We start from the raw sequence: 22,727 nt of genomic DNA on the forward strand, positions 1-22,727 counted from the left end.
AATATTTTTGAACCCGCACAACCTCTTGCTGCTTCCAAAATGCTCTCATGCCGTGAACATTGGACTCTGCACGCGCCTGGAGGCCCCGGACCCCTCGGTGAGACACCTGGACACCGTAGGTGAGTCGCCATGACAACCACAAAATGGCTGGCCCCGATTTGACTTCAAATGACCCTAAAGGTCACTGGGCTAATTCGGCTTCACCATGCCCACTAGCAGCAATGTTGCTATCCATTATGCAACCACATTAGTGCAGAGGTTCACTCCCCTTTTTGCCACAAAAAAGAAGAATGTCAGTGAGGATTAACACAATTTTAATGAACATTGAGGTCCACAACACATCCAGCTCGCAGTCAAAAAGATGGCACGCAGCCCGCTGGAGCGGTCAAAAAGATGGTGCAAATCCTGCTTGAGTCACGTGACCTCTGACCCCGGATCAGCATCCTCCTCACGCCTGTGGCGCGTCCGAGCGCACAGGGATGGACAGCTACACGGTGTGTCTGAGGCCGACAATACCGCAACGAGTCCGCCGTCAGCACAGCAACCTGCGACCCGATAATCCGGCCCCCCCCAGCATGACCTCGAGGCCGCGTGAGGAAGAGCCAGAGAGAGCCACCCACTGCATAATGCCCAAGCAGGCAGCTCGGGGACAAGGTGCAGAGGACCAAAGCGAGCCAACTGACGGTACGACAAACCTGCGATGGAGGAGACCCTCAGACCGCAGCTTGGGGACCCCCTTCCTGCTGCTCAAGTGCGCCAGGCACGTGAGAGGTCATCCGGAGGGTCAGCACATTTGTCATCCTGCAACAGCCGTCGTCACATGTCAGCTGACGGGACACGGCCACGCTGACCTTCATTTACACTTCCACTGACATCCAGCGACAACGACCCCTCCGCAAAGGTCATCGGGAGGGGTCATCCATCTCCACGCAGGGCACTACAGCTACCACTTCCATCATGAGTGTCTCTAGCGTTGTTGTCGTTGTGTGCTTGTTGTTTTTGGTCGGGGTCCCCCGGGACCTTGCGCGCAGTTTGGGCACCACCCTGGCAGTCCTTGACGGACCGTGCATTCCCCTAATCCCTTACCCTAACCCCAACCCCAACCCCAACCCTAAACCTAACCCGCCTGTGCCTCGGGACTGCCGCCTGGGGGGTGCCCTGCTGTTTGTGGGTTTTCTCGGGTGGACTCCGTGCCGGAAACACACAGGTGCAAAACAAATATGCATAAAAAAATATATTTGTGTGGACTATATTGGGTGAGAATTGGGAACAGATTCAATGTAATTCTCAAAAATTGCCATATTATGTGTTTTTGAAGTCCATATTGGATACTGCATAATTTATGGTATTTATAACATTATTATTTCTTTAATTTTGCCATAATGGTCTTTATTTACATATATATAGTCTCATTCTGCTATATATATATATTATTTCTGTTTTATACCAGTCACCGGGTGATTTTGATTATAACTGCACTGGCCCTTTAAATCGGCATCCATTTTGTGTGCAAGAGCACGTCACCATGTGTAGGCTGGCAGAGGCAGTTCAGCTCCCGGCTGGAATGCATGCCTCTGGGAGGCCTGGCTGCCTCTCATTATGTTTGTACCATTTTAGGCCTGATGAAGACTCATTAAAGTCGAAACGTTGCCTGTTCATCTGGATGGTAATTATTATTTCTTCATTTATTTTATTTTTCCATTTTTGAGCACTATATTTGGTCTGGCTGTGGCTTGTGGCCTACTTAGCTCCACAGCTAATTAGCGGTAGCTCGCTGCTTTTGGTTCACATAACCAATATTTTTGAACCCGCACAACCTCTTGCTGCTTCCAAAATGCTCTCATGCCGTGAACATTGGACTCTGCACGCGCCTGGAGGCCCCGGACCCCTCGGTGAGACACCTGGACACCGTAGGTGAGTCGCCATGACAACCACAAAATGGCTGGCCCCGATTTGACTTCAAATGACCCTAAAGGTCACTGGGCTAATTCGGCTTCACCATGCCCACTAGCAGCAATGTTGCTATCCATTATGCAACCACATTAGTGCAGAGGTTCACTCCCCTTTTTGCCACAAAAAAGAAGAATGTCAGTGAGGATTAACACAATTTTAATGAACATTGAGGTCCACAACACATCCAGCTCGCAGTCAAAAAGATGGCACGCAGCCCGCTGGAGCGGTCAAAAAGATGGTGCAAATCCTGCTTGAGTCACGTGACCTCTGACCCCGGATCAGCATCCTCCTCACGCCTGTGGCGCGTCCGAGCGCACAGGGATGGACAGCTACACGGTGTGTCTGAGGCCGACAATACCGCAACGAGTCCGCCGTCAGCACAGCAACCTGCGACCCGATAATCCGGCCCCCCCCAGCATGACCTCGAGGCCGCGTGAGGAAGAGCCAGAGAGAGCCACCCACTGCATAATGCCCAAGCAGGCAGCTCGGGGACAAGGTGCAGAGGACCAAAGCGAGCCAACTGACGGTACGACAAACCTGCGATGGAGGAGACCCTCAGACCGCAGCTTGGGGACCCCCTTCCTGCTGCTCAAGTGCGCCAGGCACGTGAGAGGTCATCCGGAGGGTCAGCACATTTGTCATCCTGCAACAGCCGTCGTCACATGTCAGCTGACGGGACACGGCCACGCTGACCTTCATTTACACTTCCACTGACATCCAGCGACAACGACCCCTCCGCAAAGGTCATCGGGAGGGGTCATCCATCTCCACGCAGGGCACTACAGCTACCACTTCCATCATGAGTGTCTCTAGCGTTGTTGTCGTTGTGTGCTTGTTGTTTTTGGTCGGGGTCCCCCGGGACCTTGCGCGCAGTTTGGGCACCACCCTGGCAGTCCTTGACGGACCGTGCATTCCCCTAATCCCTTACCCTAACCCCAACCCCAACCCCAACCCTAAACCTAACCCGCCTGTGCCTCGGGACTGCCGCCTGGGGGGTGCCCTGCTGTTTGTGGGTTTTCTCGGGTGGACTCCGTGCCGGAAACACACAGGTGCAAAACAAATATGCATAAAAAAATATATTTGTGTGGACTATATTGGGTGAGAATTGGGAACAGATTCAATGTAATTCTCAAAAATTGCCATATTATGTGTTTTTGAAGTCCATATTGGATACTGCATAATTTATGGTATTTATAACATTATTATTTCTTTAATTTTGCCATAATGGTCTTTATTTACATATATATAGTCTCATTCTGCTATATATATATATTATTTCTGTTTTATACCAGTCACCGGGTGATTTTGATTATAACTGCACTGGCCCTTTAAATCGGCATCCATTTTGTGTGCAAGAGCACGTCACCATGTGTAGGCTGGCAGAGGCAGTTCAGCTCCCGGCTGGAATGCATGCCTCTGGGAGGCCTGGCTGCCTCTCATTATGTTTGTACCATTTTAGGCCTGATGAAGACTCATTAAAGTCGAAACGTTGCCTGTTCATCTGGATGGTAATTATTATTTCTTCATTTATTTTATTTTTCCATTTTTGAGCACTATATTTGGTCTGGCTGTGGCTTGTGGCCTACTTAGCTCCACAGCTAATTAGCGGTAGCTCGCTGCTTTTGGTTCACATAACCAATATTTTTGAACCCGCACAACCTCTTGCTGCTTCCAAAATGCTCTCATGCCGTGAACATTGGACTCTGCACGCGCCTGGAGGCCCCGGACCCCTCGGTGAGACACCTGGACACCGTAGGTGAGTCGCCATGACAACCACAAAATGGCTGGCCCCGATTTGACTTCAAATGACCCTAAAGGTCACTGGGCTAATTCGGCTTCACCATGCCCACTAGCAGCAATGTTGCTATCCATTATGCAACCACATTAGTGCAGAGGTTCACTCCCCTTTTTGCCACAAAAAAGAAGAATGTCAGTGAGGATTAACACAATTTTAATGAACATTGAGGTCCACAACACATCCAGCTCGCAGTCAAAAAGATGGCACGCAGCCCGCTGGAGCGGTCAAAAAGATGGTGCAAATCCTGCTTGAGTCACGTGACCTCTGACCCCGGATCAGCATCCTCCTCACGCCTGTGGCGCGTCCGAGCGCACAGGGATGGACAGCTACACGGTGTGTCTGAGGCCGACAATACCGCAACGAGTCCGCCGTCAGCACAGCAACCTGCGACCCGATAATCCGGCCCCCCCCAGCATGACCTCGAGGCCGCGTGAGGAAGAGCCAGAGAGAGCCACCCACTGCATAATGCCCAAGCAGGCAGCTCGGGGACAAGGTGCAGAGGACCAAAGCGAGCCAACTGACGGTACGACAAACCTGCGATGGAGGAGACCCTCAGACCGCAGCTTGGGGACCCCCTTCCTGCTGCTCAAGTGCGCCAGGCACGTGAGAGGTCATCCGGAGGGTCAGCACATTTGTCATCCTGCAACAGCCGTCGTCACATGTCAGCTGACGGGACACGGCCACGCTGACCTTCATTTACACTTCCACTGACATCCAGCGACAACGACCCCTCCGCAAAGGTCATCGGGAGGGGTCATCCATCTCCACGCAGGGCACTACAGCTACCACTTCCATCATGAGTGTCTCTAGCGTTGTTGTCGTTGTGTGCTTGTTGTTTTTGGTCGGGGTCCCCCGGGACCTTGCGCGCAGTTTGGGCACCACCCTGGCAGTCCTTGACGGACCGTGCATTCCCCTAATCCCTTACCCTAACCCCAACCCCAACCCCAACCCTAAACCTAACCCTAACCCTAACCCTAACCCTAACCCTAACCCATCATTCGTGGGCCTTCTGGGGACTTTGTTGTGGTGTGTGTGTTGTTGGGGGGCCACAAGTTGAGTACCGAAACTTGTTTTAGACACAACAATAAACAGGAGTCGGAGAAACATCAAAGCAAACATTTTAATGCTTTCAAAAAACACCATAATACTTACCTGTGTGTTTGTCCACGTTGTGATGCACATTGTATGTCGAGTAGACACATCACAACTGTAGGATTAGTTTGGAGAAGTCAAACATCGACGCTGCAGTGTTGAGCTGGAGCCCCGCCCACTGCAGACCTCCCTATATATTCTCCTCCTGCTCAAAACGGCACAGAACTCTCCAGCAGTCGTATGGAGCACATCCTGCTGTAGAGAAAAATAGAGTAGCCGTAAGTCTAGGGGATTAGAAGTGCCCCACCTACTAGGGAATTAGAAGTGTCCCAGTAGGCACAGACTCGCAGTTAAAAAGATGTTTACATCCTGCAATCAGTGCAAAGCCAGCCTGAAGAGGTCAAGAGACCGAAACGCGTCGCTGGATGGCAGGACCAGTCATGTCCGCTACTAATTAGGCTGTTTGTGTCTGACGCAGCATGCGCACCTTTCGGGGTCTTCGGGGGGTTCCGGGGTTGGTGTGGGCGTCGCCCGGGCGGGCTGCAGACGGACTGTGCATTCCCCTTCCCCCAATCCTAACCCTAACCATAATCCTAACCAAGCCTGTGCCTCCAGTCCGTCTGGGTGGCGTCCCATCATTCGTGGGCCTTCTGGGGACTTTGTTGTGGTGTGTGTGTTGTTGGGGGGCCACAAGTTGAGTACCGAAACTTGTTTTAGACACAACAATAAACAGGAGTCGGAGAAACATCAAAGCAAACATTTTAATGCTTTCAAAAAACACCATAATACTTACCTGTGTGTTTGTCCACGTTGTGATGCACATTGTATGTCGAGTAGACACATCACAACTGTAGGATTAGTTTGGAGAAGTCAAACATCGACGCTGCAGTGTTGAGCTGGAGCCCCGCCCACTGCAGACCTCCCTATATATTCTCCTCCTGCTCAAAACGGCACAGAACTCTCCAGCAGTCGTATGGAGCACATCCTGCTGTAGAGAAAAATAGAGTAGCCGTAAGTCTAGGGGATTAGAAGTGCCCCACCTACTAGGGAATTAGAAGTGTCCCAGTAGGCACAGACTCGCAGTTAAAAAGATGTTTACATCCTGCAATCAGTGCAAAGCCAGCCTGAAGAGGTCAAGAGACCGAAACGCGTCGCTGGATGGCAGGACCAGTCATGTCCGCTACTAATTAGGCTGTTTGTGTCTGACGCAGCATGCGCACCTTTCGGGGTCTTCGGGGGGTTCCGGGGTTGGTGTGGGCGTCGCCCGGGCGGGCTGCAGACGGACTGTGCATTCCCCTTCCCCCAATCCTAACCCTAACCATAATCCTAACCAACCCCAACCCTAACCCTAACCCTCTCCTCTCCTAAACCTAACCTTTACTCTCTCCTCTCCTAAACCTAACCTTTACTCTCTCTCTCATCTCACTCTCTCTCTCTCTCTCTCACTCACTCACTCTCTCTCTCTCTCTCTCTCTCTCTCTCTCTCTCTCTCTCTCTATCTCACTCTCTCTCTCTCCTAACCCTAACCCCAACCCCAACCACAAACCTAACCCTAACTCCCCAAAGGTCACCTGGAGGGGTCAACAACACACACGCAGGTCACTACAGCTGCCGCTTCCATCATTGAGTGTCACTAGCGTTGTTGTCGTTGTGTGCCTGTTGTTTCTGGTCGGGGTCCCCCGGGGCCTTGCGCGCAGTTTGGGCACCACCCTGGCAGTCCTTGACGGACTGTGCATTCCCCTAATCCCTTACCCTAACCCCAACCCCAACCCCAACCCTAAACCTAACCCCAACCCCAACCCCAACCCTAAACCTAACCCCAACCCCAACCCCAACCCTAACCCTAACACATTCCTTTTTTTTACTTCCCTTTTTATTTTTCTTATATATCCCCCCACCCCCCCTTCCTTCCTAACCCTACCCATTTTTCTTTTTATGGTTTTTACCATAACCCCAATCCTAACCCTAATCCTAACCCCAACCCCAACCCCAACCCTAAACCTAACCCTTAGGGTTGGGGTTGGGGTTAGGGTTGGGGTTAGAGGGTACGTCTTAGGCATAGAAAGACAGTCGGTTAGGGTTAGGGTAAGGATTTGGGTTAGGGTAAGGGTTGGGGTAAGGGTAAGGAGTTGGGGTTGGGGTTTGGAGTTAGGGTTGGGGTTGGGGTTAGGGTTAGGGTTGGGGTTAGAGGGTAGGTCTTAGGCATAGAAAGAAAGTCGGTTAGGGTTGGGGTTAGAGGATAGGTTTTAGGCAAGACAGTCGGTTAGGGTTAGGGTTGGGGTAAGGGTAAGGATTTGGGTTAAGGTTAGGTTTTAGGCATAGAAAGACAGTCGGTTGGGGTAAGGGTTGGGGTTGGGGTAAGGATTTGGGTTGGGGTTGGGGTTAGGGTTGGGGTTAGGGTTAGGGTTGGGGTTAGGGTTGGGGTAAGGGTAAGGAGTTGGGGTTGGGGTTTGGGGTTAGGGTTGGGGTTGGGTTTGTGGTTGGGGTTGGGGTTAGGGTTAGGGTTGGGGTTAGGGTTAGGGTTGGGGTTGGGGTTGGGGTTAGGTTTAGGGTTGGGGTTGGGGTTGGGGTTAGGATTAGGGTTAGGATTGGGGTTATGGTAAGAACCATAAAAAAGAAAAATGGGTAGGGTTAGGAAGGAAGGGGGGGTGGGGGGATATATAAGAAAAATAAAAAGGGAAGTAAAAAAAGGAATATGCCCTGTCCATCAACAGTCCTATGGCTCCCCCTCATACCTCGTTGAGGCCTACTGGATACCTGGTGCCCAAGTTCGCGATCCAGATGTGCTCCGCCCTCCGACGTTGGGCGAGGCTCCATCTGGGGTTCGCTTCGACGACAGTAGCCCGGACGGCAGACCACCCGTGTCGGACAAAATGCCGGACCAGGTGAGTATTGGTGTTTTTGCGTCTAACGATGTTGTACTTATGTTGGGCGAATCTCCTAGCTAAGGTATTGCCCGTCTCGCCCACGTACATATTGCCACATCGTTGACAGCGAATGACATAAACACAATTTTGTGTATGTAGTCCGCCACGACACAGTGGTTGGAAAACCTTGCGGTTCTGGGGGTTCACAAACCACGGCGCGTGTCGGACAAGGGCGTCCCTCTGAGCGGAGGGTGGGTCTCCCAGTGGGCTGACCCTGGCCCTGACCAACATATCATTCAAGTTGGGGTTCTTCCGGTAGGCCGGTACCACATAGTGCCCCTGCAGCCTCCCGCTACTCTCCGAGAATGTACGGAAATGGGTTTTGACTTTTCTCACGACCCTGACGGCCGAAGGAGAGTAGGTGGTGATAAGAGGAATCATGTCCGTACCAGGAGGAGGTCCCTTCGGGTCCAGGAAGACCCTCAACTGTCTTCTGAGGAAGGACCTGGAATAGCCCCTCCTCTTCAGAGCAGTAAAGAGGGTCTTCGCGGCCACCAGGAAATCCTCCTGCCTAGTACAAATACGATGAAACCTCAGGAGTTGGGATTTCACCAGCCCCGCAAATGTGTGCTTGGGGTGGAAGCTGCTTTTGTAAAGGAGCGCATGGGTGTCCGTCTCCTTGAAGAACACTTTTATGTCCAAAAGTTGCGTTTTAGCAAAATTCGGACCCTTGAATGTCGTGGTGTCCAAAAAGTCGACGGATGTGTGACTCGTGGTCGACTTGATGGTGATATTTTTATTGTGCGTGTTGAGCGTGTTTAAAAACACGCTGAACTCCTCACTAGAGTGAGTCCAAACGCCCCAGATGTCATCCAGGTACCGAAAATAATGTTCGGGACGTTTTGGGCAAGAGGCCAAAGCAGATGTCTCCCATTCTGCCATAAAAATGTTGGCATACGCAGGTGCAAATTTCTTGCCCATAGCAGTGCCCTTAATTTGGAGGTAGGGTTGGGGTTAGGGTTAGGGTTGGGGTTAGGGTTGGGGTAAGGGTAAGGAGTTGGGGTTGGGGTTTGGGGTTAGGGTTGGGTTTGTGGTTGGGGTTGGGGTTGGGGTTAGGGTTAGGGTTGGGGTTAGGGTTAGGGTTGGGGTTGGGGTTAGGGTTGGGGTTGGGTTTGGGGTTAGGATTAGGGTTGGGGTTAGGGTTGGGGTAAGGAGTTGGGGTTTGGGGTTAGGGTTGGGGTTAGGGTTGGGGTTGGGGTCTGGGTTAGGGTTGGGGTTGGGGTCTGGGTTAGGGTTGGGGTTAGAGGGTAGGTCTTAACTATAGAAAGAAAGTCTGTTAGGGTTGGGGTTAGAGGGTAGGTTTTAGGCATAGAAAGACAGTCGGTTAGGGTTGGGGTTAGGATTGGGGTTAGGATTGGGGTTAGGGTTGGGGTAAGGATTTAGGGTTGGATTTAAAGAGAAAGAGAGAAAGGTAGGATTTAGGCATAGAAAGAAAGTCGGTTAGGGTTGGGGTTAGGATTGGGGTTAGGATTGGGGTCAGGGGGTAGGTTAGGGTTAGTGTTAGGGTTAGGGTTAGGGTCAGGGGGTAGGTTTTAGGCAAAGAAAGACAGTCGGTTAGGGTTGGGGTTTGGATTGGGGTCATGGGGTAGGTTTTAGGCATAGAAAGACAGTCGGTTAGGGTAAGGATTTGGGTTAGGGTAAGGGTTAGGTTTTAGGCATAGACAGACAGTCGGTTAGGGTTAGGGTATGGCTAAGGATTTGGGTTAGGTTAAGGGTTGGGTTAGGGTAAGGTTAGGGTTGGGGTTAGGGTTAGGGTTGGGGTTGTGGTTGTGGTTGGGATTGGGGTTGGGGTTAGAGGGTAGGTCTTTGACATAGAAAGACAGTCGGTTAGGGTCGGGGTAAGGGTAAGGATTTAGGGTTAGATTTAAAGAGAAAGAGAGACGGGTAGGATTCAGGCATAGAAAGAAAGTCGGTTAGGGTTGGGGTTAGAGGGTAGGTTTTAGGCATAGAAAAGACAGTCGGTTAGGGTTGGGGTTAGGATTGGGGTTAGGGTTGGGGTAAGGATTTAGGGTTAGATTTAAAGAGAAAGCGAGATGGGTAGCATTTAGGCATAGAAAGAAAGTCGTTTAGGGTTGGGGTTATGGTTAGGGTTAGAGGGTAGGTTTTAGGCATAGAAAGACAGTCGGTTAGGGTTGGGGTTAGGGTTAACCCTCTAACCCTAACCCCAATTCGTTGTACGTTTGTATACTGACTAAAAAAAAAGTGCATACATATGTACACATTGGTACAAATGTATACACATGTTTAAATATGTATATGTAAGCATATGTATACACACACATTACTGTAGATGAAACTAAACATGTCCCTACCTTTAAGACATGTGTTTCCAATCCGTCTGTCAGCTCCCATCGTTCCAGGAATTCTTCGGGAACCAGGCAAATAATGTGGTCCTTGTGGAACCATTAATCACGGAGGACCAGAATAGCCGGTTGTTCAACGGCACAGCCCTTTTAGTGCTCACTGCTACTGCTGCCAGCCTCTCTGTCACAAAAAAGAGATTCATTTAGGAACTGTATAATGTAGAGATTAAAAATATACCATACATACATCTTATACACCAGGGGGCACCAACCTTTTTGAAACCAAGGGTTACTTCTTGAGTACTGATTTATGCGAAAGCCTACCAGTTTGTTACACACTTAAATAAATTGCCAAAAATAGCCAATTTGCTACATTTACCTTTAGCTCTATGTTATTATTAATAATAAATATTATGTGGAAAAACTGATCTTAATGATTTAGGGTTAGGGTTAAGGTTAGCTAGCCACTAACATTTTTTAACAAATCATGAATTACTTTGCACCATGTTTGTACAAATAATAACTCACGTAAAATACAAAAGTCAACTCTCATCATGTCACACTTTGAACTGGACACCAAATCTGATATCTGTTTCTTTGTCAGTTAGTGGGAAGCCTGGCATGGCATTCTGTTAACTAGTGTGTTGTACTCTGCTGTGTAACTAGAAACTGCAACTCTGAGTGAGTCTTGCAGATGTGCATCAGTGAGGCTTGTTCTGTGTTTCTTCTTGATGAAGTTCATGTCAGAAAAGGCTGATTCACAAAGATAAGTGGAACCAAACAGGTTTGCAACCTTCATAGTTGCTGCACATACACCACTGTACTTTTCTGTGTGAACAAAGCACCAAAAGTTTGGTGCAGCCTGGTGGGCTTAACATTTTAAATTTTCAGGAAAGAAGAGGAATGAATTTAAAAGGTAAAAAGGTATATGTGTTTAAAAATCCTAAAATCATTTTCAAGAATGTATTTTTTCTCTTAAATTGTCTTTCTGAAAGTTATAAGAAGCAAAGTAAAAAGACCAAGTCTTTAAAATATTTTCTTGGATTTTCTAATTAAATTTGAGTTTTGTCTCTCTTAGAATTAAAAATGTCGAGCAAAGCGAGAGTTGGGGTTAACCCTAACCCTGATAGTACATAAATATAATTTAAAAAATAGAGGCAGCTCACTGGTAAGTGCTGCTATTTGAGCTATTTTTAAAACAGGCCAGCGGGCTACTCATCTGGTCCTTACGTGTTAGGGTTAGGGTTAGGGTGTCCGCGTTGGTGACCCCTGTTATACACAATAACTTATTCCTTCCTATAAAACACTAACCCTAACCTCTCCACCACATCTCCACACATCTTCCAACATTTTCGGTTTTGATTTGATTTTGGCTAACTGTCATTTTCAATTTTGACATATTGAACTGAAACTTTACATATGTAATAGAGTTTTTGTTTACAATAACAAGCAATTGATTATTTTTTTGGAGGGAAATTAGAGTGGTAAAGCTCACCTTGCAACATTCTTTATACCACATCAATAATATGCTGGTCAGATATATCTTGTCCCTGAAGAGAAGAACAACATTGTGTAAAAGTGACAACCATTACATTTCCCAAACAGTGAGTGGACTCACCGGTGGACCCTCAATACCCGGCCTGCCATGCACACCGCTCATGCCGTTCAACCCCCGAGGACCAGGCAGTCCAGGGGGTCCTACATCACCTGGCTTCCCAGAGTCTCCATGTTGGACCATTATGTCCAAGGTCTCCTCACTCTGTGCTGCAAACACATACAAGTGCATGAAGTGTATATTTACTTAACACATGATCATACACAACTCACCTGTCCTTTAGTGCCAGATTCTCCAGACATACCCTGTCACACCCAAACAATCATGAGATACTGATTTTAAAAATTGCAAATTCTGGTCCTTTAGATTTGTTTTCCTCCGTTTAGTAAGCACAGCACCAAGAAACATTTGTGTTTCTACATGTAAGGTTCAACTACGAAAATGTTTGAATGCAGCGTTGAAAGATTGTCCAACAATAGTTTGTACAAAAACATGCAGAATGAGGGTTCCTACAAGTGGCAGGGCAAAAATACTGAAACACAATGACTCACTTTAATAAAAAAAAATGTTTTAAAGTACTATTAATGTATAATCTATACAAGATTCCTTTCTGCTCAGCTATTCATTAAAACGAAACAAGGGATGTCCAAAACTTTACCACAAAGGGCCGCACACTTAAAAGTTAACGAATGTAGGGGCCATTTTGGTTTTTAAAACCTTAAGGTCTTTCCTTGATTGTTAAAAGTCTTAGGGACCCAAAATGGGTCTCAGTCAAATAGTATATTATTTGTCTTTGCTTTCAATATTTAAATATCAACAGGTCAACTTCAGAAAGTTCAAAATGACTGGTCTTACTTTTCCCCTTTCTCACCAGCTAGTCCCTCCACGTCGGAGTCTACCTTCAAGCAGAAAACAGAATATTTGTTAGTGTTTCATATTGAAGGCTCCAATCATTCACAAACAAAAGTGATACTCACAATGTCTCCATTGGGTCCACCTCTTCTTTGGAAGCCCTTTGAGTGAGGAGACAAACATACATGTATAACATGGAGTTAAAAATATCCCGTAAATACATCTTATACATGATAACTAATCCCACTACCTTCTATAAAACACTACCTTTAGATGAAAGTGTAAGTATTGATGTACTACAGTACAAGGATAGAAACACTTATATAATTTTGAACTTTAGGGGAATAGTGAGTATTGATGGACAGAAACACATATACTATCTTTACAAAAAAAACTATGTATTGATGTACAGGGACAGAAATACTTAGTTTACTGTTATATTTAGAATAAAGTGTACTACAGTACAAGGACAGAATCACTTGTATAATATATTATCTTTAGAAGAAAGTGTATGTATTGATGTACTGAAATACTTATATAGTATACTACCTTTAGGAGAAAGTACATGACAAGGGTAGAAACACTTACAGTTGTGATCAAAATTATTCAACGCCCACACAATTTTGGTGTTTTAGCAAGTTGGACATTTATTCCGTATTTTATTTATAGTCATATCAAATAAAGATGCATTAAGTAGACAAATGCAAATTGAATTACAACATTATATGTTGTAACATACCAAACAGTGTCATTTCTCTTAATATCTCATTGACAAAATTATTCAACCCCTTGAAGATCATAACTCTTAAGAACAGAATTTGAATAAAATATTTTCAATCAGGTGTTGAAAACACCTGTAGATGTGATTAGAAGCATAACGAGCAAAATTAAACTGATTGAAAAAGACTGTGACGCTCAGCTTCTTGTAGTGGGTCAATGGTGTATTTGCAACATGGTGAAGTCCAGGGAGTAGTCAAAGAAGTCAAGAAAGGAGGTCATTTCTCTTCATAAGAAAGGATATGGATATAAGAAAATAGCAAAGACATTACACATTCCAAAAGACACAGTTGGGAGCATAATTTGCAAGTTTAAAGCTAAAGGCACAGTGGAAATACCACCTGGGCGTGGTAGAAAGAGGATGCTGTGTGCAACTGATGTCCGGTATTTGAAGCGTACAGTGGTGAAAAACCCCCGGGTAACAGCTGAGGAACTACAACAGGACATTGCAGAGGGGGGAACGCAGGTTTCGTTCCAGACAATAAGGCGCGCACTACGAGATGAAGGCCTCCATGCCAGAACTCCCAGGCGCACACCACTTCTGACTACCAGGCACAAGAAAATAGACTCCAGTATGCCAAAAATCATCTGGACAACCCCCAAAGGTTTTGGGAAACTGTTCTATGGAGTGATGAGACAAAAGTGGAACTCTTTGGGCCTATGAATCAAGGTTATGTCTGGAGGAGAAAAAATGAAGCTTACAAAGAGAAGAACACCTTGCCTACTGTTAAGCATGGTGGGGGGTCAATCATGCTCTGAGGCTGTTTCTCTGCCTCAGGTACCGGGAATCTCCAGCGTGTTCAAGGCATTATGAATTCTATTTCCTAGCAGGATATATTAACTACAAATGTCATGAAGTCAGTGACGAAGCTGAGGCTTGGGAGACGTTGGACCTTCCAACAGGACAACGATCCCAAGCATACCTCCAAATCAACATCAGAGTGGTTGCAGAAGAAGGGCTGGAAGACTCTGGAGTGGCCTTCACAGTCACCAGACCTAAATCCTATGGAAAAGCTGTGGTGGGACTTGAAGAAGGCAGTTGCAGCACGCAAGCCCAAGAATATGAATGTAATGGAGGCCTTTGCCCAAGAGGAATGGGCCAAAATACCTGTAGATCGTTGCAAGAAGCTTGTGTCCGGTTATGTATCACGTTTGAAGGATGTCATTACTGCCAAAGGCTGTTCTACTAAGTACTAAAGATGCATGTAACCAGGGGGTTGAATCATTTTGTCCCTAACCCTAACCCTGAGATATTAAGAAAAATTTCCTTTTTTGGTATTTTGTAAAATACAGTGTTACAATTTAAGTTGCATTCGTCTATTTGACACATCTTTATTTGATATGACTATAAACAAAATAAGGAATAAATGTCCAACTTGCTAGAACACCAAAATTGTGTGGGGGTTGAATAGTTTTGATCACAACTGTATATGCTATCAATAGAAGTCAGTTTAAGTAATGGTGTGCTACAAATACAAGGAGAGAAAGACTTGGATCATTTACTATCTTTAGAATAAGTGTAAGTATTGATGTACTACAGTCCAAGGATAGAAACACTTATACAGTGCCCTCCAAAAGTATTGGAACAGTGAGGCCAGTTCCTTTATTTTTGTTGTAGACTGAAAACATTTGGGTTTGACATCAAAACATGAATATAGGACAAGAGATCAACATTTTAGCTTTTATTTCCAAGTATTTACATCCTGTAGCTGTTACTGAGAGTTTTTATACTTTAAATATGTTTCATAAATAAATAAATATTAATAAATAAGTTAATGATGCAGAGTTATAAAATATTATTAGAAAATGTGTGACTGTAAAATATCCTGAGCAAAATGGAAATGTATTGTGTTAATTGTGTTGCAAAGCGGAACGATTGTTGTGATGTTGCGACCACACGCACCGTAAACAAAGTAGAACATACAAGAGGGGAGGGTGCTTGAGCACGTTGTCTTCAGCTCCTCAAAAGATTTGAGTGTATTCGATAATTTGTGTAAAACTTCAAGCAAGTGATTACTAGAACCTCTTTTCGTTACAAGCAGCCAACGAGTTATTGTATTTTTTGTAATTTAATTTATTTCCAAGTGTTTATTGATGTAAATTCAAAGACTGATGTACTGTATTGTACTGCATTTGTAAGTTCTCACGGCGTTGGCGTTGGTGTGGAGGCGTGTCGGCGTGGATGGTGTATACAGCAAGAAGGAGTCAATAAACGCCCGTTTTACAAAAAAGAACTTCCCTGTGTTGCCGTGTATCGAAAGGAGCTACACATCTGGATCTGATACACAACTTAGAAGATAATATTATTTGTAAAGGAACACATTTTTAGGTGAACAAAACTATTGGAACTGTTACGGCTACTCTGTCGTTCCAAAAAGTTGCAAAAAAATTAAAATAAAGATTGCCGAGTAGCCTTGAAGAGAAGGTTTAATACTCACTAAATTCCTTAAGCACTCGCGGAGATATTTCTAGATTCAAAATGTTGATCATTTATTTTCACAAACAAAAAATATTTTTCGTGGTTGACTTTCTACATAACCAAAATAACTTATTTCGTGGTAAAAAAAAAAACTTTCACTCCTCACTCCTTCAGCATGACAGACAGACAGAGGGAGCGCCCAGCTGTCCTGTCTTCTTAATCATAGGAGTAGGAAGTGGCTCACCTGGAGGAATGTGAGCAGCTGAACACAATCAGTCAAATCATAATCCATCTAAAACATCCAATAATTAATCAACATCATCATTGGCATTATTGGATTAGATTGTCAAAACAATGAATATATAAATAATATAGATAGGCTCCAACATACCCGGCCCCTAATTGTGTGCTTCAGCTAAACAATTACATAAATAATATAATTCAAAGGAGCCATAATAGAACAATTCAATTCAAACAATTATGTTCTTTAAATTCAAGATTAATTGAGTTACTGGTCTAGTCTCAAAGTCCAAAGTCATATCTGAAGCGGTCATCGACTCATCAAGGCTGGAGAACCAAATCCCCCTTCAGTCCATCAAGCTGCTTCCATTTGCAGGCAGAGATTGGTCGTTGAACCGTGTTGGTCTTGGTTTTAACCAAAATAAGCCTTTGGCATCTGGAAATGTCTTTACATCGTCCATGTGTTTCCTGGTGCTGTGTTATTAACAATGACAACCAGATCTCCGGGACTCAAGTTTCTTCTTGTGCTGTTCCATTTGCTTTTTTCTTGCGTGAGTCGAAGATACTCCTTTGTCCATCGGTTCCAGAAGAGATATTTTCTTTATCTTTGTCCTGGCCTTTTTTGGAAGAAGAAGAGGAGGAATGGCGATGTCTTTCTTTCTCTCTGAACTTATCCCGAGGTGTGACTTTGTCTTTATCCCGGAAAGGCAGTGGCACAGGATCGTGACCATCTTTGAAAAACACTGAACTTGAGGCGATCACCATCGAACATTTTTCCTCAACTGACATCTCATTTTTCTCCTCATATATGTTGTCAGAGAAATCCTGGTTAGGTTGTCTGATGAGGAGGTCCTTCAGCTCAATGACTGAGATTCTGTTAGTTGATACTGCAGTGGGCCCAGCATCTTCTGTAGCACTGCAACTGAGTGGTCTAGTTAGCCCCCATCCCAGTATGGTTTGGACTGCATATGGTCCATTTTTTTCACTGCTTATTTTATCCAACGGCTCCATTGCCCAAGGAACATCAGTCCCAATAAGAAGTTTAATCTCTGCCTCAATTTCCTTCAAGTCGATGCCACCAAGATATGGCCACCTCTTCAAGTCAGCCTTTGTGATGATGTTTTCCTTTGACACAGGTATCTTGCTCTGTGTATACACTTTTGGCAGGTCCAGATATGCGAACCCTCCAACCTTCAGTCCTCTAACCTCATAGGTCTTCACAGGCTTTTCCTGTCCTATTGTTTGCAAAATAATTTGTGTTTTGCGTCTTTTCACATTCAGTTTGTTCATTAGATTCTCTGTGCAAAATGTTGCCGTGCTGCCTGGATCGAGGAAGGCATAGATCTGAACATACCAGTTCCCTTTTCCCGCCTTAACTCTGACTGGCACAATTGCAAGTGCACAGTCTATCCCGACCCCGGTTGCATCACCGGCTGAAACAAAAGCAATGCTTATAGGGGTATCTTCTGTCTCAACAGTGGGCTTTGCTTGATTTTCCCGCTTTGGGCCTTTTTCACTTGGAATATGAAGTGCAGTAGGATGTTTCATCTTGCAAACCTGACACATTAATCTTCTTTTACAATTTTTGCTCAAATTACCTTTTAGTAGGCAACCAAAACAATATCCTTACCTTCTTAAAGAAAAAATCAATCTTTTCGTTATGTGACTGTTTTGAATTGTGAGCAGTCAATCAGAGCATGTTTGCCATTAAAATACTACATAAAGGGATGATACCACTGGGTGTGGTTTGAGCAGGTTGCAGTGGAACAGAGTATTTTACAGCGCTTCCTGCTGACTCTGTATTCACAGCTACTGAAGTAGCAAAGCTGCTGTTTATGCCTCCAATTGGTTTTAGTCCACTTGTGCTTCTTGGAAGAGGCCTTTTCGTTATTTGGTCCTGAATGTCTCCAAACAATGGATCCAAAAGCATCTTGGCATGCATTTCTAGAAAATCCACAAAATTGTTGAATCTGATTCTCCTGACAGTCCTCTGTTGTGTCTCATAAGCTGTGCTTTGCCACTTTTCTCTGAGTTTGTAGGGTAGTTTGGATGTAATCAGCCTTAGGTTTGATGGGATATCAAGTTCCTCCAAATGCTGTAAATCTTGCATTACATTACAGCATCCTTGTTACGTTTGCGCGGCATCGTGGATGCGCGGGGAGTGTCGCCTCTCGATGCGCAGGATCACAGCAGGCAGGAATGAAGGTATGAACAGCCTTTTAATATGAAGTTACAAAAGAACACTGGTACAAAAGAGCAAATCAAAGGCGTGTCTGAGCACAGAAAACTAAATGCTAATATACACAGAAGACAGAGTTCGAAGTCCATAAAGCGCGAGCCAAGCGCGCGGAGGCAAGCTACATTTAGCAAGCAGAAAAATAATCAGAGACCACTCACGTAACGGTTGCAGGTGCAAACAAACTGGCGAGAGCGAACTAGGTAGCAGAGGGGCTTAAATACAGAAAACATAATTACAAACCGGTGTGTGAATGAGCCATGCAGGAGGAGCAAATAAGTTGTCATGGTGATGAATGTAAATAAGGAAGTGCGCTAACAAACGGGATAGGTAGAGTCCAAAACATGATCAAAACATAGTAGGACAATACAAAAAAGACAAACATGCTAGAGATGTGTGATCCGGAAGCCGGATCACAACAATCCTCTCAAATACATTGCATATGCATGCAGCATTTTCCCATCCTCAGCTTTAATTGCTGTCCAATTCAAGGATTTTTCCAAGTAACCTCCCGAAATGTTCATCTCATTTCCAAAGTGTTCCTTTAAGAGGCGCCTTGCTTCATTATAGCCCCTACTGGCTTCCATGTGCAAACAGCTGTGAACCAAGTCTCTTGGCAAACCAGATGCAAACTGTTCAAAGTAGTAGAGTCGGTCTTGATGATTCTCAGTCTTGTCTTCAATCAAGTGTTCAAATGCATGGATAAAAGACTGATATGCCAGTGGGTTACCATCAAACAGACATCTCTCTAGCTGGTAGTAGAGTTTTTGCTGTGAGACAATGAGTTTTACGATTTCACTTTGTCTTTGAATAACCATTTCCAAGTTATCATGAGCAGCATTAATAACCACATTATCTTGTGCAGAGTGATTTATTATGAGTCTGATTTACACTCTGGGTCTTGTGTTTTTTAATTGCGTTTTTGTTTTGAGGTTTATTTAGATCTTCTGATGTGCTGGTGTTCCTTTTAGGTAGAGGTCTGTGGAGGCTTAAGATGGTTTGGTGAAGTGGGGTTTTGTGTATTACACCAAACTCTATAAAGTCCACATTGCTCGCCATAGTTTCTCTTTCATGGTGAGAATCATAATACTCAGTCATGGGTTCCTGAGCCACCTCATTACTTTCATGAATTAAATCACTTTGAAGGATTTGTATTTTAGCAGTTGATGCTGCGAGATCTGCTTCCAACTCCATTTGCTCCATCTTTGCTTTAAGCTTTGTTTCCTCCAGTTGCATTTTCTCCATCTTTGCTTAAAGCTTTGTTTCCTCCAGTTGCAAGATGTGTTTGTCCTTCAGTGCAGCAGCTCGAGCCACTGTAGTAGCCTGTTACGCTTTGGCCCTTTTTAATTCTGAGGATACTGAGGAACATCGAGAGGCTTCTAATCCAGTGACAGACTTTGATTTGTGAGATAAATTTGATATGCTGTTCAGTGGTCAAACTTGTGATTGTGCAATTTCTCTTTTCCATGTTTCATGAAATAATTCACATTTATTATTCTGGGTTCATACCAGTCATAATAATAATTTTCCTTTTCCTCTTCTGATAGCAAGTTTTGCACAAAGTTGTGAGCATTTTTAAATCCATCCACAGCTCCTTTAAATACTTCAAAATCATCATTGACTTTATCAGCATTTCTAACATGAGTCATCAAAGTCTTTATTTCATTTAGCTTCCTTGTGCACGCGCCCAGTCTGCCTCTGCGCGAAGCAATGCGTGTTCTCGGCATGTGGTCGGCCTCAGCTGCCGTCTCAGGTGTGCCAGACATCATTCCAAATAATCACACTGCTCAATTTATTTTCCACTTAGTCCATTGTTTAGTTCAATCCTAAACGTCCTTCCAACATTTGCATTTCACATCCACAATCTGCAACTTTCCTTTCCATAGCGTTAAAATGATTCCATACAGCGCAGCGGCGCGATCATTCATTCATTCATGACGTTCATCAGCTGATTTTACTCACGGCCCGCCGGCTGCTTGCTGTCGTCGGTGCAGAGCGATCGTGGATTGTCCTTCGGGTCTACAGTGTAGTTTGTTTACTTGTTACGGCTACTCTGTCGTTCCAAAAAGTTTCCAAAAAATTACAATAAAGATAGCAAAGTAGCCTTGAGGAGGAGGTTTAATACTCACTAAATTCCTTAATAAGCACTCGGGGAGATATTTCTAGATTGAAAATGTTGATAATATATTTTCACAAACAAAAAATATTCTCCGTTGTTGACTTTCTACATAATCAAAATAACTTATTTGGTGGTAGACAAACTATTTCACTCCTCACTCCTTCAGCATGACAGACAGAGAAAGGGAACGCCCAGCTGTCCTTTCTTCTTAATCATAGGAGGAGGAAGTGGCTCACTTAATCATAATCCATCTAAAACAGCATATAATTTATCAACATCATCATTGAAATTATTGGATTAGATTGTCAAAACAATTAATAAATAAATAATATAGATAGGCTCCAACAGGAACATATCAACTTAAAATACATTAAAGTGTATAGGACTTAATATTTAGTTGCAAATCCTTTGCTTTCACTAACTGCATCAAGCCTGTGAGCCATTGACATCACCAAACTTTTGTGATGCTTTTCCAGGCTTTCTCCATAGCCTTTTTCAGTTGTTTGTTTGTTTGTTTTGGGGGGGTTACTCCTGTCAGTCTCCTCTTCAGCAGGTAAAATACATGCTCTATTGGGTTTAAGTCTGGAGACTGACTTGGCCAGTCTAAAACCTTCCACTTCTTGCCCCTGATCAACTCCTTTGTTGTTTTGGAAGTGTGTTTTGGGTCGTTATCTTGCTGCATGATGAAGGATCTCCCAATCAGTTTAGTTGCATCTTTCTTTAAATTAGAAGACTAAATGTTTCTGTAGACTTCTGAGTTCATTTTGCTGCTGCCATCATGGGTTACATCATCAATGAAGATGACGTCCCAGAAGAAGCCTTGCAAGCCCAAGCCATGACATTAGCTCTGCCGTGTTTCACATATGAGCTTGTATGTTTGGGATCATGAGCAGATCCTTTCTTTCTCCAAACTTTCGCCTTTCCATCACTTTGGAAGAAGATAATCTTTGTCTCATCAGTCCATAAAACATTTTCCCAGAATTTTTCAGGCTCATCCCTGCACCTTTTGGCCAAAATGTAGCCTGGCCTTCCAATAATTCTTGCTATCGAGTGGTTTGCATCTTCTGGTGTAATCTCTGTACTTCTGTTCATGAAGTCTTCTGCAAACAGTAGATTGTGATACCTTCACTCTTGCCCTCAGGAGGTTGTTGCTGATGTCACTAACAGTTGTTCTTTATAGCTCTCACAATGTTTCTGTCATCAACTGCTGATGTTTTCCTTGGACCTGTTCCACGTCTGTAGCCTAGTACACCAGTGGTTTCTTTCTTCTTCAGAACATTCCAAACGGTTGTACTCACTATGGCCAATGCTTGTGCAATGGCTCTGATTGAATGTCCATCTTCTCTCAGATTCACAATTGCTTTGTTTTCACCCATAGACCCACAGACTCTCGTTTTCATGTTGGCGCCAACTCTAAATGCAGTCTGCACAGGTAAAACCTATCCTACTCAATCTGAAACTGAGCTCAGACATTTAGTGCTATTTAGTAATTAGTAATCAATGTAATTGGGAAACACCTGGGCAACAACACACACCTGTCAATCACATGTTCCGATACTTTTGCTCTAATGAAAAATGGGTAGGTTGAACCAAAAGGTGCTATCTTCTAAGTTGTGAATCAGATCCAGATGCAAATACCTGGAAATAAAAGCTAACATGTTGATCTATTGTCCCATACTCATCTTTTATTGTCAAACCCAAATGTTTTCAGTCTACAACAAAAATAAACAAATTGGACTCACTGTTCCAATACTTTTGGAGGGCACTGTATGTATAGTACCCTTAGAAGAAACTAAGCATTGACGTACTGAAACACTTACACGTTCTTCTAAAGATAGAATATTGTATAAGTATTCATGTACTGAAATACTTCAAAGACAGTTTAAGTAATGATGTACTACAATGCAAGGACAGAAATACTTATATAATCTTTAGAATAAAGTTTATGTATTGATGTTCTATAGTACAACGACATAAATACTTAGACATTGTATCTTTAGAAGTAACTAAGTATTGATTTACTGACATACTTTTACAATACACTATCTTTGGAAATAAGTGTAAGTATTTATGTACTGAAGTACTTATATAGGAGAAAGTGTATGTATTGATGTACTGAAATACTTATATAAAATACTATCTTAAGGGGGATGTAACATTGATGTACAACAAGGACGCAAACACTTGATATACTATCTTTAGGAAAAAAAAAGTGTAACTACACACGTATATGCTATCTTTTGGAGTATTGGTGTACTACAGTACAAGGATAGAAACACATACTATATTTCGAAGAGAGTGTATGTATTGATGCACTACAGTATAAGGACAGAAATACTTATATAATACAGCAAGTTTAAAGGACAGCAGGTTAGGCCACCGTGAGCTGAGACAGTCTCTACACAAGTCCCAGTATGTAATGTGATAAATGGCATAAACGCGCCAGTGACACAAGA

The 22,727-nt window shown here is 44.2% G+C and overlaps 1 long non-coding RNA gene across 1 annotated transcript; it reads right to left on the reverse strand.

The window, feature by feature from the left end:
* Window positions 1-9,684: 9,684 nt before the first annotated feature.
* LOC133547714 (uncharacterized) lies at window positions 9,685-12,644 on the reverse strand. The gene is made up of 6 exons (XR_009805574.1): window positions 12,606-12,644; window positions 12,484-12,527; window positions 11,901-11,933; window positions 11,692-11,837; window positions 11,569-11,623; window positions 9,685-10,254 (listed from the first exon to the last, which is right to left on the reverse strand). It is a non-coding gene; the product is annotated as an uncharacterized LOC133547714 (long non-coding RNA).
* Between the last annotated feature and the right edge of the window lie 10,083 nt (window positions 12,645-22,727).

This window comes from Nerophis ophidion, unplaced genomic scaffold (assembly GCF_033978795.1).
Source record: "Nerophis ophidion isolate RoL-2023_Sa unplaced genomic scaffold, RoL_Noph_v1.0 HiC_scaffold_165, whole genome shotgun sequence".
NCBI classification, from domain to species: Eukaryota; Metazoa; Chordata; class Actinopteri; order Syngnathiformes; family Syngnathidae; genus Nerophis; species Nerophis ophidion.